Raw genomic sequence first — 15005 nt, forward strand, 5'->3', positions numbered from 1 at the left:
TTATATGCAAGAGTTTTCGTGATATGTATTTGTTCTACGTTTTCCTTCATCAAATATGGTAGTTTAATTATTTACGTTAATTTAACTTTATGTAAACAATAGAAATTAATTTACAAATATGTAAACATACCATCTTAGGTCTTAGGTATATAATATATACCATAGAAACGCAATAAACCTACATATTGTAACTCAGTTTTTACGAATTTAAAAGTTTAAGATAACATTTGTTCAGCAATAAAAGTTTAAAAGGAAAGTAAAATATTTTCTCTTTTATTACGTAGGAATAAAGGCTAAAGTGTAAAGCCCACAAAAATATAGCGTCACTTTAGCGCTAGTTTTTCTAACTCAAAGTAGATTTAGTATGTAGTCTATTATAGCAATGAAACATTCAGGATATTATGGTTAACCTTGAACTCCTATTGAACTGCCGGTTGCTTTTGAACCTAGGCATGAGTAGGTAGATATAAATTACTAATGTCCATTATATCAGTCGAACTGTAGTCTAGACTGGCGGGACGATGGCCTAGACACACGTTTACTGAACGGCCTTCGCCTCTCAGACTCATTATTTTAATCTAGATTATTTCAATTATCGACATCTCTTTGGAAACACAACGGTTTTATATAATGCAATCCTTATTGGTAACAGTTATAAACTGTAAAGAATAAAAATATTGAACAATCCGTCCATAGTTTCAAAAGAGGACGTTACGTGATGTGCACGCGTGTCCAACAAAATTATATGACCAATACTAGGAGTAAATGTCACCATGAATCAGTGGTCAAAGTCCGTCCCACCGTCTTAGCTCTTTTCTTGAAAGGAAAGTCACACCTGTACTTTGGAAATACGGATTTTTATGGAACACGGGCAGGAATTCCTGATATCAAGTTATAGCGCCGCCCATGGACACTCTCAATGCCAGAAGACTGGCAAGTGCGTGGCATTTTAAAAATTGGTACGCTCGTTTGGTTTGGAAATACTTCAGTGCGCAGCTGGTCCACATAGTGGTGGTGCGCGAAAAACTACCTTAAAAACGGACGCAATACAAGTGGAATTTCGTATTCTGCCTCGACATTCGATGATGAAACTCAGCTGCAGTAAATCTGACCAACTGCAACACTTTATGGTTTATACGGAAGAAGACATAGAGACATTTCTATGGGTTCAAGTCGCTTTTTTTAAATAGAACAGAGGGCAAACGGGTAGGACGCACATCTGATGTTAAGTGATACCACCGCCCATGGACACTCTCAATGCCAGAGGGCTCGCGAGTGCGTTGCCGGGTTTCAAGAATTGGTACGCTCTTTTCTTGTAGGACCCTAAGTCGAATTGTTTCGGAATTACTTCAGTGGGCAGCTGGTTCCACAAAGTGGTGGTGCGCTTTGTTGTATACAGTGTATAAGTTACAGAAACAGAATTGTACCTATCTATATATTTGTATATGGAAAACTTGAACAACGTAAAAGCATAGTAATTTTATGTGGTATCCTTTCAAATGTGTACCTATGTAATATAAGCAACCAGAAAACTGTAAAGGTTTTCGGCGTTATCAGTTTTTTTGGGCAGAAATAATTTATAACAGGTTTCAGGAATAAATTTAAATATCAAGGAAGTATTTTATAATCATATAACATTTAATATACAATGACTGCTGAAGTATGAAATCCTTAAGTTAATTTACGTTTACATCAGATAAAAAGGTAATATTAAACTAATTATATATTATAGGGACATTTTTCCAGTAACTGAATCGCTGAAAGTATTACATATAATACTTTGTAGGTAATTTGTATGAAGAATTACTTTAAAAGTTACGGCCTATCAGGTATTCTTACAGTATTAACTGACAAACAATGTCTAGACGCTATTTAGTACGGCAATTAGTGTTTAGTAGCGTGGTGAGCTGGTTAATACTAGAACTAATCGAATTACCACATCATTCATTTAAATATTGCCTTGATTAAGTAGTCATAGGATACGGATTAGCATAATCATTAGAGGATTCCATTTATAGACAGTAAAAAGAGAATAGTCAAGAATTTATGTACAAGTCTTCGTAAGGCCAAAGTTTTTTTTTATAGAACAGTGGGCAAACGGGCAGGAGGCTCACCTGATGTTAAGTGATACCGCCGCCCATGGACACTCTCGAGATAATATACTTTTTGTCTTTGGTACGGCTGTAGTATTCATTTTGTGTTTAATCATCATAAAGTCAGGTGGCGTAATCTGAAACTTCCAAGATATTGTTATCAACAATGACAAAACTTATCTACGTTATCTAACGAGATATGTATTTATAGACGGTTGAGTTTCAAAATAGTCTTATAATCAACGATTTTCTGTTATTACGATACACGCGATAGATTATATTAATCACCAAAATAATGCGTGATATGTTTAGCCACTTTAACAGATTTTTAGCATTAACAAATGCGTTTGAATTGGAAAGGGAAGTTTAACATGCTTATTAGGATTTTCAGATGTGTGATAATAGATAAGATTGTCGTATCCGTAGAATATACAATACCTAGGCAATATACAATATAGTTGTCAGTCTGTATCGAAATACTTGATTGGGTAATATATTTAAATGCATCTATGTGACCTTCCTGTTGATGCCAGGCTTTATATTGCAGCATTACCGTTTGAAACGATAAGCCAGTGCATGGTCGCGCGGGGCGGCGGGGCGGGGCGATCGTCTAGACGCTACGTCACGCGGCCTCGTGATATCGCGTCTGTAAACAAGAGTGTGCACTGACCGAATATGGCACTCGGAGCTCCCAAAGCGGTCTCCCTACAGCCGCGGGCTACAGCCAACCCTGAGCCCTCGAAACTGCCCAGTAAATCTAGTTAAATTGAGGCAAAGGCGGTCATCTTAAGGATGCCAAGAGCCAACGTTGCAATAAGGCAGTCAATTTCTGTATATGACTTGATTTGCAGCAAGAAGTGAATAATAAACTGGTCTTGGCATTCTTAAATATGACGTTTTAAAAACATGAATTGGCACGGAGATCAATCGTTGATACTTCACCCTCAATAAATGTTGGAATATGACACATTTCACATGCATTTGCGTGATTAATTCTACTATCTAAATACTCAAATACCTATCGCGTAAGATCAAAGGCAAGCGCTCAATTTACGCGCTCTTCTGAATGAACATATTCAATACTGTTCATTGAATGTATGAACACATACAGCTAATAATTGACATTGAATTCATTGAGTTTTCGATTGCAATAGTAGGAATTTTTTTTGATAACTCGCTGAAGCTATTGTCATTAAAATAACTTCAAATTAATAATATTTTTAGTTTACAGTTCGGCGCTATTGAGAGAGCACAAGGCTGAATTGCGCAACTAGGTATACGAATCGGCCGTTTACGGGTAAAAGCGGATAGCAGAAATTAAAAATTGTATGAATAATACTGAGAAATAATACTTGATTTTTGGTTTTGAATTCTAACAAGTATTGGTGGCTTTACAGTTCTATAATTATGAGGAAATAACTCAGCATCCTTGTAACTTTAAAGGGAACTAATCAAAACAAAAGAATTTTCAACACGGGGCAAATGGTTATTTACGGTTGTAAAAAGATTTTTTTCAATGTATTGAAAAACGTCAATATTGAATATTGAAGTAAACGTCCACTTATCAGGAACGATAAACGATGCAATCTTAGACACAAGTGACCAAGAAACGTACGTAGAAATGAAGCCATTGCCTCAGCTGTTTTTACTGGACAAAACCACAACAAAACAGGTTTTCAGTGTAATATTGTTCTGGTTTCTTAATATTTTTAAAAGCAAGAAAGTGAGAAGAATAAATTGTATGCAATTTGTCGTTTCGCCGGGACTCGAAATTGCGGGTAATCAGAATATTAGATACGCAGCATACTGGCGATAACCAACAATCTAATATTATGGAATATTTTAAATCAGTTAATCTTTTGCTTACTTGTAGTTTACAAGTTTTTAATTAGTCAAGAATAATATCGTTAAAGCGGTTTCCATGATATGTTACAGTGAAATTTTAATATTCGTAAAATATGGGCTAATATCATGCGTACGTAGTCAAGTATGGGCAGCGTCAAAATATTCGGGTTAAGCCAATTAGTTTGCCTTCCTTTCCTTTTGTGAGTCATTAAATTCGTGATACGAATCGAAATTCACTGCATTTTAAACTGTAGACCGCAGACATTGTACACATATAAACATTTTTTTACAGAGTGAAAAAAGTGTCACTTAAAAGACTGACTGATATCTATCAGTTATTAATTTGCTACTTATTATGGGTACAAAATTATGCACTCATTATTTTGGATAGTAGGAACTACAGCTATTGTTGCTGAAGGGCTTAGAAAATGAAATAAATAAATAAAATAAAACTTATAATATGATTGAAATCAAAGTAGTGTTGTTGCAAATTGCAATAATAGGCTAAATATATTGCTAAAGGTTAGTGTGCAAGTGATTATCATAATAATAAAGCCTATAACTCTATACGGATTTTGGCCTATTATTGCATCTATTTCTTCTTTGGATTTGAGATCTGTCCTATGTGTTTGGGCCTTAACGATGTTTTCCTACACTTTACTAGCAAGTTTTACGTGCGCTACCAATGTACGTTACCAATGTGCGCAATTGGAAGAAAGTCTATTGATTCCTCCTTCCTCCTTTCTTCCAGTCCTTCAAACAGATGACAGTTGCACGCTAAAGCCACTCGGTCAACAAGATCACTCTTTTGTTAGTGCAAGTAACCTAATTAGGTTTTTGCGGGGTTTAAATTAAACACAAATCCACAACGTTTAATGCGAGATAGTCAAAAGGGTAAAATTATTCGTTTAGATATTGCATATTTCCAAATATTCCGAGTATATTAGAAAGAATAAATACTATAATATTTATTCTTTCTAATATACTTTAAAATAGCTAAGTATTATTATTCGCCTAAATCAAAGACGATAAAGCATTTTACGCTAATAAATTCGAGAGTTTACTCGGTCCATTTAAAGCTTGTAAAACTGCCCATGTGTTTTTCATTTATTATACTAGCAAATATAAAAATCTAGGATATAATTTACTATACGAGTTCTAGTACATACCTAAAGTAGACAGGGATATAGAAGCTGCAGTTGCTGAACCGGTTCCTAGTTGAGTTCATTTGCAGTCATCTCACTTACTTCCCTCGGCCGCAACAAAACATCAAGTTTAGTACAAATAAAATTACAAGAACATTGCATACATTTTGATTTTTGACATTCAACACTCATTCCTGTGCGTTCAAACGACCTTTCCGTTTTACGACCAAAAGGACCTTTGCTTTGCGGAATGGATTTTTTTCTTTTTTCTATAGAAATCTTTGAGATTCACAATTTATATATTATTTTTATGGCAATATATGTATGTATGTATATATAATATATACATTTAAAAAATGCTAACCGCAGCCTATCATACCTTTGTTGTTGAGTATGCCAACAACGACAGTCATAATAAACCATTAACCGAAAATTTTCTCGTGTTAGGTTCATATTCACAAGAACAAGTGATTTACATTTCCACCTATTTGCCACCAATTCACAAAGTCAATAAACTACTAACAACAGATTCAGATTTGACACCAATTCACACAAACAAATGACAACTGAATGCAAGCTATAATAGTGCTATGTAGTACATTACGTTATCAAAGAGTTCTAAAATTGAATTTAAAAAAAAATCAGTAGGAATGTTTCTAACTGGCCAGCTCTAAACATTTTTAGTGTTACCCACGTAAAACTTAGCTGAATAGTAGCGATTACAGTTGTCTTATTTTATGTTTTAAATTTCTCTATGATCTCTTACAATATCTTAATTTTTTTATGGTTATTGAAATCTATCGCAATCGCAATATTGAAAAGGATATTATGAAATATGGTTCAGCTTGGTTTGTAGGTGCAATTATATGAAGTTGGAAAAATCCGTTATAAAGCAAAAGCATATATTTTATGTGGACTCGATTTAATAAAAAAGAGGTATGTTTTTGAAATTTTAATGACATGTCTAGACCATGTGAATTACGCACGAAATAACAATTACAGTAATAAAGTAGAGCTAACAAAAACTGATCGACTAAAATTTCTTATGTTTTTGATTTACAATCCTCGTTCCGGCTATTTAAATACAATAATCTAGTCTTGGACAAACGAGGTGTGTATCGCATTAAGCGCGGACAATTTAACATTGGCATTATCATTAAGCTAATGAAATCATGTAAAAAGAAATTACACGGTATTTATAACAATTGAACTATTAGTGCTATTATCTAAGATATCGGTCACATCTGCCTAGTTATTACCCTCGAACCAAAAGTCGACAATTCTGTTAAAGGATTAACAACTGGCAACACATTGTCTGCTCAGCTAGTTCGTTCTATAATCTATGTTCGTTGACAGAAATATTAAATGTATATTTTAACCAATATTTTTAAACTGCGTTGTTAAGGAAGCAGCTGCTACGTTAATCTTCTTTAGACAGAAATTGCCAGCTAGTAAATCAAATTTAATTTCAACAGTGTAAATAAAAATAAAAAATTCACAAAACAAATAAAAAGTATATTTATATCCGTAGGAATAGATTTATAAGATAGCGATGGAAACCTATTCATTAAAACTGAATTAGTTTAAAGAATTTTAAACTTAATACTTTATAAAACTTTGTTTATACAGACTGTTGATTAGGGTAACTATTAATGAGATTAGAGGGGATATTTGTGTAAAACGTTATTGATTATAGCTTTGAATATAATCGTATATGCAACGCATTATTTAGCCGTAACTTATCCATTTTTTGCATAGTACTAAATTTTCCGTGACTAATTTGTGGTGTTGATGGTAATCTTTTACTTTAAAATATATTTTCTGTTTATAGTTCCTGTATACAATTGATATAAATAAATATGGAAAGTCGCAAATTACCATAAGTATATAACAAAACACAAGCTGATAAAAATTTAAAGCATGAACTGAACGGATGGTCGTATGAGTGATAACTGATAAGTCTTCAAGCACGGGAATTGACCTCGGAATGTAACACATTGTGTACAATCATCTGTATAAAATGAGTACTAAGTCTAGACTGGGAGTCATCGCTATAAGTGCAGAATGATAACGCAGTCTAACTATTACATCTAATATGATAAATGCGAAGGTTAGTCACGCAAACATACCTGCAGAATTCTGTAAAGATATTTTTCAGTTTTGATAATTATTAACAACGTTGGCATTTGACAAAAGCTCGAAGTACTAGAAGCGACCTATTGACGCGAGCGGAAGTTTGAACGAGCTACTTTTGTCTAGCTGAACTTTTTGGCATCTTCCCTCAAAAGAGCATACCCCAGGCAAATCCATTTCAGTTTTCTTAGTTTTTCTCAATTAACATTATAATTTTGTCCAAAAATTGAATCTAGGATCTGCGGCTACATTACATCGTATACATTAATTATGGATTAATACATGCACTGCAATAATACGTATATGATGTATTTCGTGTAACGAGATGTATTATAAAGAGTTATATTTGTTACTTAAAGAAAAATTTAATAGAAATATAATGAGTTTTAAGAGTAACTAAAAACACATTACACAAAACAAACCCTTTTTTTTATTTTTTTTTATTATTCGAGGTGGAAATGCATTTGCGCATCCCCTGCCCTAGAAAGTTGCAGGGGTATGTGGGACTCGACCCACACCAAAATCTCTGCTATTCAGAGACTGGGTGAACAATACCCACTAAAAACACCTCGACAAATACCTACAAAGCCTCGTTACAGAGGCTCCGCGTTCGCTATCGCATTCTACCGGGACTTCAACGGCATAATACACTCAAAAAGCTTCGGTGCAATACACTACATAGGAGGTAAGAGATGGGCATATCTTCTCCTATTTCCTCCCCGTCTTCTACACCTAGGATTCGTCCTAAAGCGCTCCCTTTCACGTTCTGCTGACTCCTTCTGTAGCATTACATGCTCACAGAAGGATACCACTGCATTCCATACCTCGTCACTGCCACAAAACAAACCCTAGAAATGTGACTAAATACTTTTAAAATAAAAAAAAGATTTAAGAAATTTTGCTAGTTATTAAATGGTGAAGTTTTTATTATAGAGTAATTCAACAATGATTGTATGTAATTAAATGTAAGTCAATAGCTTAATTTTAACTTCTGTATCCTTTTAATGAGATAATAATCGCGTAGTAGTTTTACTTGTATATGTTTAACTCTTCAGTATGTATGGGTTTCTACTTGTTATTATACTATACGTATGGACACTTTCACTGCCCTCGGATAAGCACAAAAGATTCTGTACTCTTTTCAGTCGATATTCTTGATTACTTACAGATTGTCAAGAGTCTGGATAATAATTATTAACCTGGTCACTTGGTAACATTTACCGGATGTATCGGCAACCCCAAAGCTGGTGCGTACATCACTCAACAAATGACGGTAATATTAAAAAAACGAGATGTAGGTATAGCTATGACTCCAGTATTTCAAAATCCAAAATTTTTGACAACTGATCACCAAAACGACCAAACTTTGCAAATTTATACATACATATTATTATTACGTTAGGTTTCTATTAATATCAGTATTTATAATAAATCTAAATATTTCAGGAACATTAAAGAAACGTGGTCATTGATGCCTGCCTAAAAAAGATACACAACACGCAACCATCAGGATAATGTTTGTGTGTGTTTTTTTACACAACAGAGAGAAATATGAACACTTGCAATATGTTGCTTATCTTAATATATATATTTCTTGTGTGCGTGTGTATGTGACTGAACTCCTCCTAAACGACTGGACCGATTTAGACGAAATTTTTTGTGTGTGTTCAAGGGGATCTGAGAATGGTTTAGATTCACAATTTTGTCCGCTGGACAATGTTTTTTTAATTAATTTTCAATTTATTAGTTGTTGTTGATTTTGGAATGTTTTACATTGGATCCGACAGACGGCGCTACCATCGCAGTGTCAAATTTTAAATAATATTTGAATTTTAATTTTAGTCTGTCCCGAAATTTAAAAAAAGTTTTGTTATCATTGTGTTATATCGTGTGTGACCATGTGCTGGAATCTTAGATATTGTCATAACATTTGAATAATAATTTTCATCAAAATGGCTTATTAATAATTGAAATTTTGAAATTAAAGACGTGTAGACAGGACAACGTCTGTCAGATCCGCTAGTACTTTATGATTTTGTTGTCCTATATAAAATGAACGAATTATTAAATCTTTTATAATTTTATCTTACTTTATCCAACATTTATAATTTAATAAACTTATTATATGGATAAAAGAATATTAATATAAATTGATTTAGTCAGTTAATATATTTTTTTATTCCGTTACCTCTTGTTTAGTCTATGAATGATTAGCTTATCATTTAAGATACATAATTAAATTTTAATTATTTTATCTGTTGCGTCATATATTGCATGATCTTTATTATGCTTTAGTGTGATGACTTTTGGTAAGTGAGTTTATTTTTTTTGACAATTTTGTGAGGTTTCAGGATCCTGTATAATATATCAGTAACAGAATTTTTTAAGTATTTGTAAAACCTTTTTAACGACTTAGGCGTAAAAGCAACATTCGCATCCATTTTAAAGTACATAATTCAACCGATTATAATCTTTAATTCAGGAGAACGAAAAGAAGTGCCTTACTAAATAAAATTAAATAAGTAATCAATACTAAACGAATATTAAAATATATATCACGATAAAATATTATATACCTTAACATAGAATATGTACACTGTAATACGATAAATAAAATTATTCCAACGGTATAATTCTTTATATGTATCTAAATCCTGAAATTTATGCCTACGTTTCGTTATGTTCATTAAAAACGATCATCTAGTACCGAAATTGTTGTCTATGATTTGTCAGTTTTTTTCAGTGTTCAAGTAATCATTAATTGCGTTCAGAGAAAAATGTCATGTAGTGCATAGTTGGGCTAGAAAGGTACGCAATCAGGGATGAGACTCTTAACCAAAAACCAATAATAATTCAAAAATAAAATACATAATTCAAAAGTCCCAATTATGCATACGAATGTCAATAAACGTTGTCTAATGGTACTTGTCGTGTTTTGTTTTGTTAGAATAATCATTAATTAATTAAAATATTTTTATAGGTAACCTGTCACAGAACATGACTGTTTGAACCTATGTCCGTGTTCCTTGTCTAGACGACACGGTCCGTCGCCTGAGAAAAATGTTTCTCGTAGCGGGATCGAATCAATAGGAAGTGTGCGGAAACAGCGCGACCCTGTTTCGTATGTCAAGAGGTCATTCACTGGTAATGTTTGTTTATGGCAACTACGGGCTGTCAAGTCTGTAAAACTAATAATCTTTTAATATAACTAGCGGATCCGACAGACGTTGTCCTGTCTACACGTCTTTAATTTCAAAATTTCAATTTTTAATAAGCCATTTTGATGAAAATTATTATTCAAATGTTATGACAATATCTAACGATCCAGCACATGGTCACACACGATATAACACAATGATAACAAACCTTTTTTTAAATTTCGGGACAGACTAAAATTAAAATTCGAATATTATTTAAAATTTGACACTGCGATGGTAGCGCCGTCTGTCGGATCCAATGTAAAACATTCCAAAATCAACAACAACTAATAAATTGAAAATTAATTAAAAAAACATTGTCCAGCGGACAAAATTGTGAATCTAAACCATTCCCAGATCCCCTTGAACACACACAAAAAATTTCGTCTAAATCGGTCCAGTCGTTTAGGAGGAGTTCAGTCACATACACACGCACACAAGAAATATATATATTAAGATAAGAAGGTTTATTTGATAACATAACCTAAATTATTTCGAGCATACTTATATTTATACATAATATAGTCGCCAAAACATTTACAGATTTTGGTGGTGTACCATCACATCCGTTTACATATTTGTTATTTTAAACTACGCAAATACTTAATCTAAAATAGTTTTTAGAATTCCTTTTGCCGCATTCTATATTTAAGAAAACAAGTTGCAAAAGACTTTTAATTAAAAATGTATTTTTTCTCATGCTATTTTATATCTACAATACGTATAGTTTCACTGTGAAATATATTATAATGATAAAGACCAATCTCCCACCAGACTAGTCGACTAAAAATAAATATGAGCAATTTAAAAGTCATAAAAATTTAAGAACTATTTGCCCAAAGCTGCACTGATGCCGTTGGCGCCAACAGACTAGGTCAAAGACCTTAAAATTAAACATGATCATAGAGTTAAGTAAACCATTTTATTTTTATTCCGATCTCTTAGTTTTAACCGAATGTTAATAATATCCAATTGTCTCCACAATTAAAAAAAATATATTTATTATGAAAAATCTACACACATAATCGACATTGTTAGAAATTAAATGCAAGTTTGAATATTTGGCCAGACCATTGCAGTCGACGGTGATTCCTTTGTAGGTGGGTAAGATTTTTTTTATTATTACTCAGTGGCCAAAATTAGGACTAGAACCTCTTTTCTTTAGGGTACCACTACAAGTACATGTATAAACATTTTTAATCGAATTTAAACTCCATTTAAAAACTTGTCATCGTTAGTCCAAAGTTTAACCCAAAATAAAAAGAACTAGCGTAAAATGGATTTATGAGTAGACATGCCTTTTGCAAATGTTTGGCCAGACACTGTGAAGCGCTCTACAAACGAACCGTATCAAGTGTTATCATTTCTGATAACGCGTTATTGACGTACTAGATACCTAGATATAGCAGGTGTAAGGACGAGTATTTTGACCTGATTATTGTTTGCTTTTGGGATAGAAAAACATGTGATCTAACAAAAGAAAGTGTGATCTGTTAATTTTAGGAGGTCTATTTATGTTCTTTTATCTACAGAAAATGGGGACGGTACTTCTGCCTATTTCATATAACTATAAACGATATGAGATATGCAGAGATGTCATGTCACTTTTTGTGTAAATTTTAATCTGTTATTTTTGTTTATACAATTTATCGTATTGTATATTTTAAATGAGTATGATGTTTATAACAATGTCAGACGACCAACAGTTCGAAAAAGTAGACGCTTTAGAAAGTAGTATTTTCAAGGTTACTTTATTCATGAAATCAAGTGCTGATAGCGCATTTAAAATGATTTTTTACTGACTACATTCCGATGCAGGCAACGATTAATCGACTGACAGTTTTATTTTAAATAACTAAAGAAGATTTATAGGAAATAGGATTTTTTAATTATAAGTCTTTTGTAATACTGTTTAGTAAGTAATTCTAACGAGTATTGAATAAGTTTGTAATCTGACGCAACGGGGACCAAATATTTAATTTCACAAAGAGAAAATATTTTAATGACCGAGGAGATTTTTTATTTTAAGTAATCTATCTTAGGCAAGAAACATTTTTATCTATAAGTTGTATGAGTTAATGTAGGTTAATTCATACTATATAATATACATTATATACTTTGTAACTTACTTTATATATCATTACACTGATCTGTCTTCTCGTCACGCTATTATTCTATCAGGATTTATTACTGTCTCATCGACAATATTTGCGTCGAGTTGATTTTTACTTAAGACACTTGTGTACTCGTAACAGCAGCTATATTCATTTTATTATAGCTCGTGGAGCTAAGCTTGTAGGTTAAGGCAGCCGTAAAGATAAAATGTGATATCGGGATATACAATAGCTTCCCAATCTAACGATAGAATAATTCTCCTCGGTCTCCCTTTAAATATTTTAATTACGTTCTCATTATGCTTATATGAAAATCTTTACTTAACTTTTTGATTTGTGTAAAAAGAAAACTTTCCACAGATATGATAGAAAATGTGTGGTTAAAAGAACGCGTAAAACTAAGCGTAAACATGCTGCATGACGCGACACGGGTTTTCGTGAGTCATGGCTGTCTGCTATTGTTTAGTATAGCGGCCGTCGCGGTACAAAATTGCATCGACTGCGATATATTCTATTCATATTGACTGTATCACAAAAAAACAACAAAGTGTCAATCTACTGAAATAACTTTTCGTTTTAAATAATTAGTACTAAACTTATTACTTTGTAACATAAATTTGAGACAATTAGGATGTTTCTGATGCTAAATACCAATTGATAACAATTTCAACAACAAATTTTCTTACCTTTCAATATTTTTCTTATAATGTGAAATTCTGATTTTTAACTTTAAAACACTACGCAGACCCTTTTTAAATAACTCATTTTGACTTGTTTAGAAAAAGAAGAAGGCAATCTAAAGTATTAAAGAACTAACTTTCAAAGGTTTTTAAAATTTAGTTCAACTCTTTTCTGGTTTAACCATAAGAAAGCAGTCAATATGAAAAGACCTAATAGCTATATTATGTGATTATGAGGCGTGAAATAGTCGCGCGTCCTCGCGGCCACGTCGCGCCGACCTTGTCTCGACACGGATTTATTCGTGCGTCACCTCGCCCCAACCAATACACAGCAGGACAATTACTATGCAAAGACAAAATACTCTATAGTTGCTGTCATAAACGTTACTATAAATAATGCTTAGGATATTTTTGATATAGACGTGATATTTCACATAAAATGCTTTCTTCGTGCTCCCATAATTTAAAATGCAGACCAAAGTCATTTACTGTAATCTATTAGGCCTTAACATTTTTACCGTTTATTTAGTATCATAAAGCTTTTTTCCTTAGATGTAATATAGTCTATTAATATTTATTGGTTTTCGTGAAAAATGGTTTATTTTATATATTATTGTTCTTTTACTTCAAACTGTTTGATGACACTATAAATAACTATTAATCTTCCTTTATATATTTATTTAAATATAAAGGTTAGTCACCAGATATAAAAAACAATTATAAATAGCTGAAAAAGGGAGTACAGCTTAGGAAAGAAATTAAATAGTTTAAATTCTTTTTGATATAACTATAAATATTTTTTAACTGCTTGCGGATCAACTACGCAAACAACAACAAAAAAACAAAAGAAACAAATATCATTCAGTGCGAGTCACAAATGCCTTAAAGTAACACGAATTTTATAATAGGTCTTGCGACACATGGTTGCTGCCAGACGTCTAGACGGGCCGTCGCGTCAGGCTGAAGGCTCTTCAGGAAGGCCGAAATACCGCCGAGCCCCCTCGCGTCTCGCCCGCGCACGCCAGCCGCGCCCATTTACCCCCTACTACGATTACGCAATATCGACGCACCTAACTTGCACTAAATTTAGGGTAGACGTCTGACAGCCTAATAAACGGGAATGAAAATTGTAACAAAGAAATACATGTTGTGTCCATTAATAAAAGATTTTGAGCAATGATTTGCTGTTTAAGTATGTGATCAGAGATCACTATTATTATGCTTGGTTCTTTATTGTCTTTTTTCATCGTCTAGAGTCTAGACTCTAGACATAATATTATTACGAGCAATCTTAACTTGAAACAAAAATAATACAAGTTTCTAATTCATTCAAACTCATTTAAAATGTCGATAGAATAAATTCTTAAATGCGAACTAAAGTTCGTGTCCGACATTCATTCCATTCATTTTCGTAGTATTATCGAATAAATAGTGCATTGTATCTGGGCATAAACTATACTGTCTCCTGCAATCTTCAGTCAGTATCAATACCTGTCATAAATTTTCTTGTTGCTCTATCTTAGTACGGATATTATATGTTTACGACGAATACATAGTTTGCATACATTTATAATATGTGAATCGCATGCAACTAGAGTTCTATTAACAGTTATCGTAATTATAGCTTTACCACCTCCGGGGCTTAGTCAAAAAAACCTATTTCATTTTAAAGTTCAAGAACTGGATTTGCGTCTTGAAAGAAAATTTCTTATTAGCTTTAAGGCGGTAAAGTACATGTTTTCTTATAGAAAATGTGTCTGAATTGTTTGAAATTAAGAGAGGGTTCGAAAATTTTAAC

Source organism: Pieris rapae, chromosome 8, assembly GCF_905147795.1.
Source record: "Pieris rapae chromosome 8, ilPieRapa1.1, whole genome shotgun sequence".
NCBI classification, from domain to species: domain Eukaryota; kingdom Metazoa; phylum Arthropoda; class Insecta; order Lepidoptera; family Pieridae; genus Pieris; species Pieris rapae.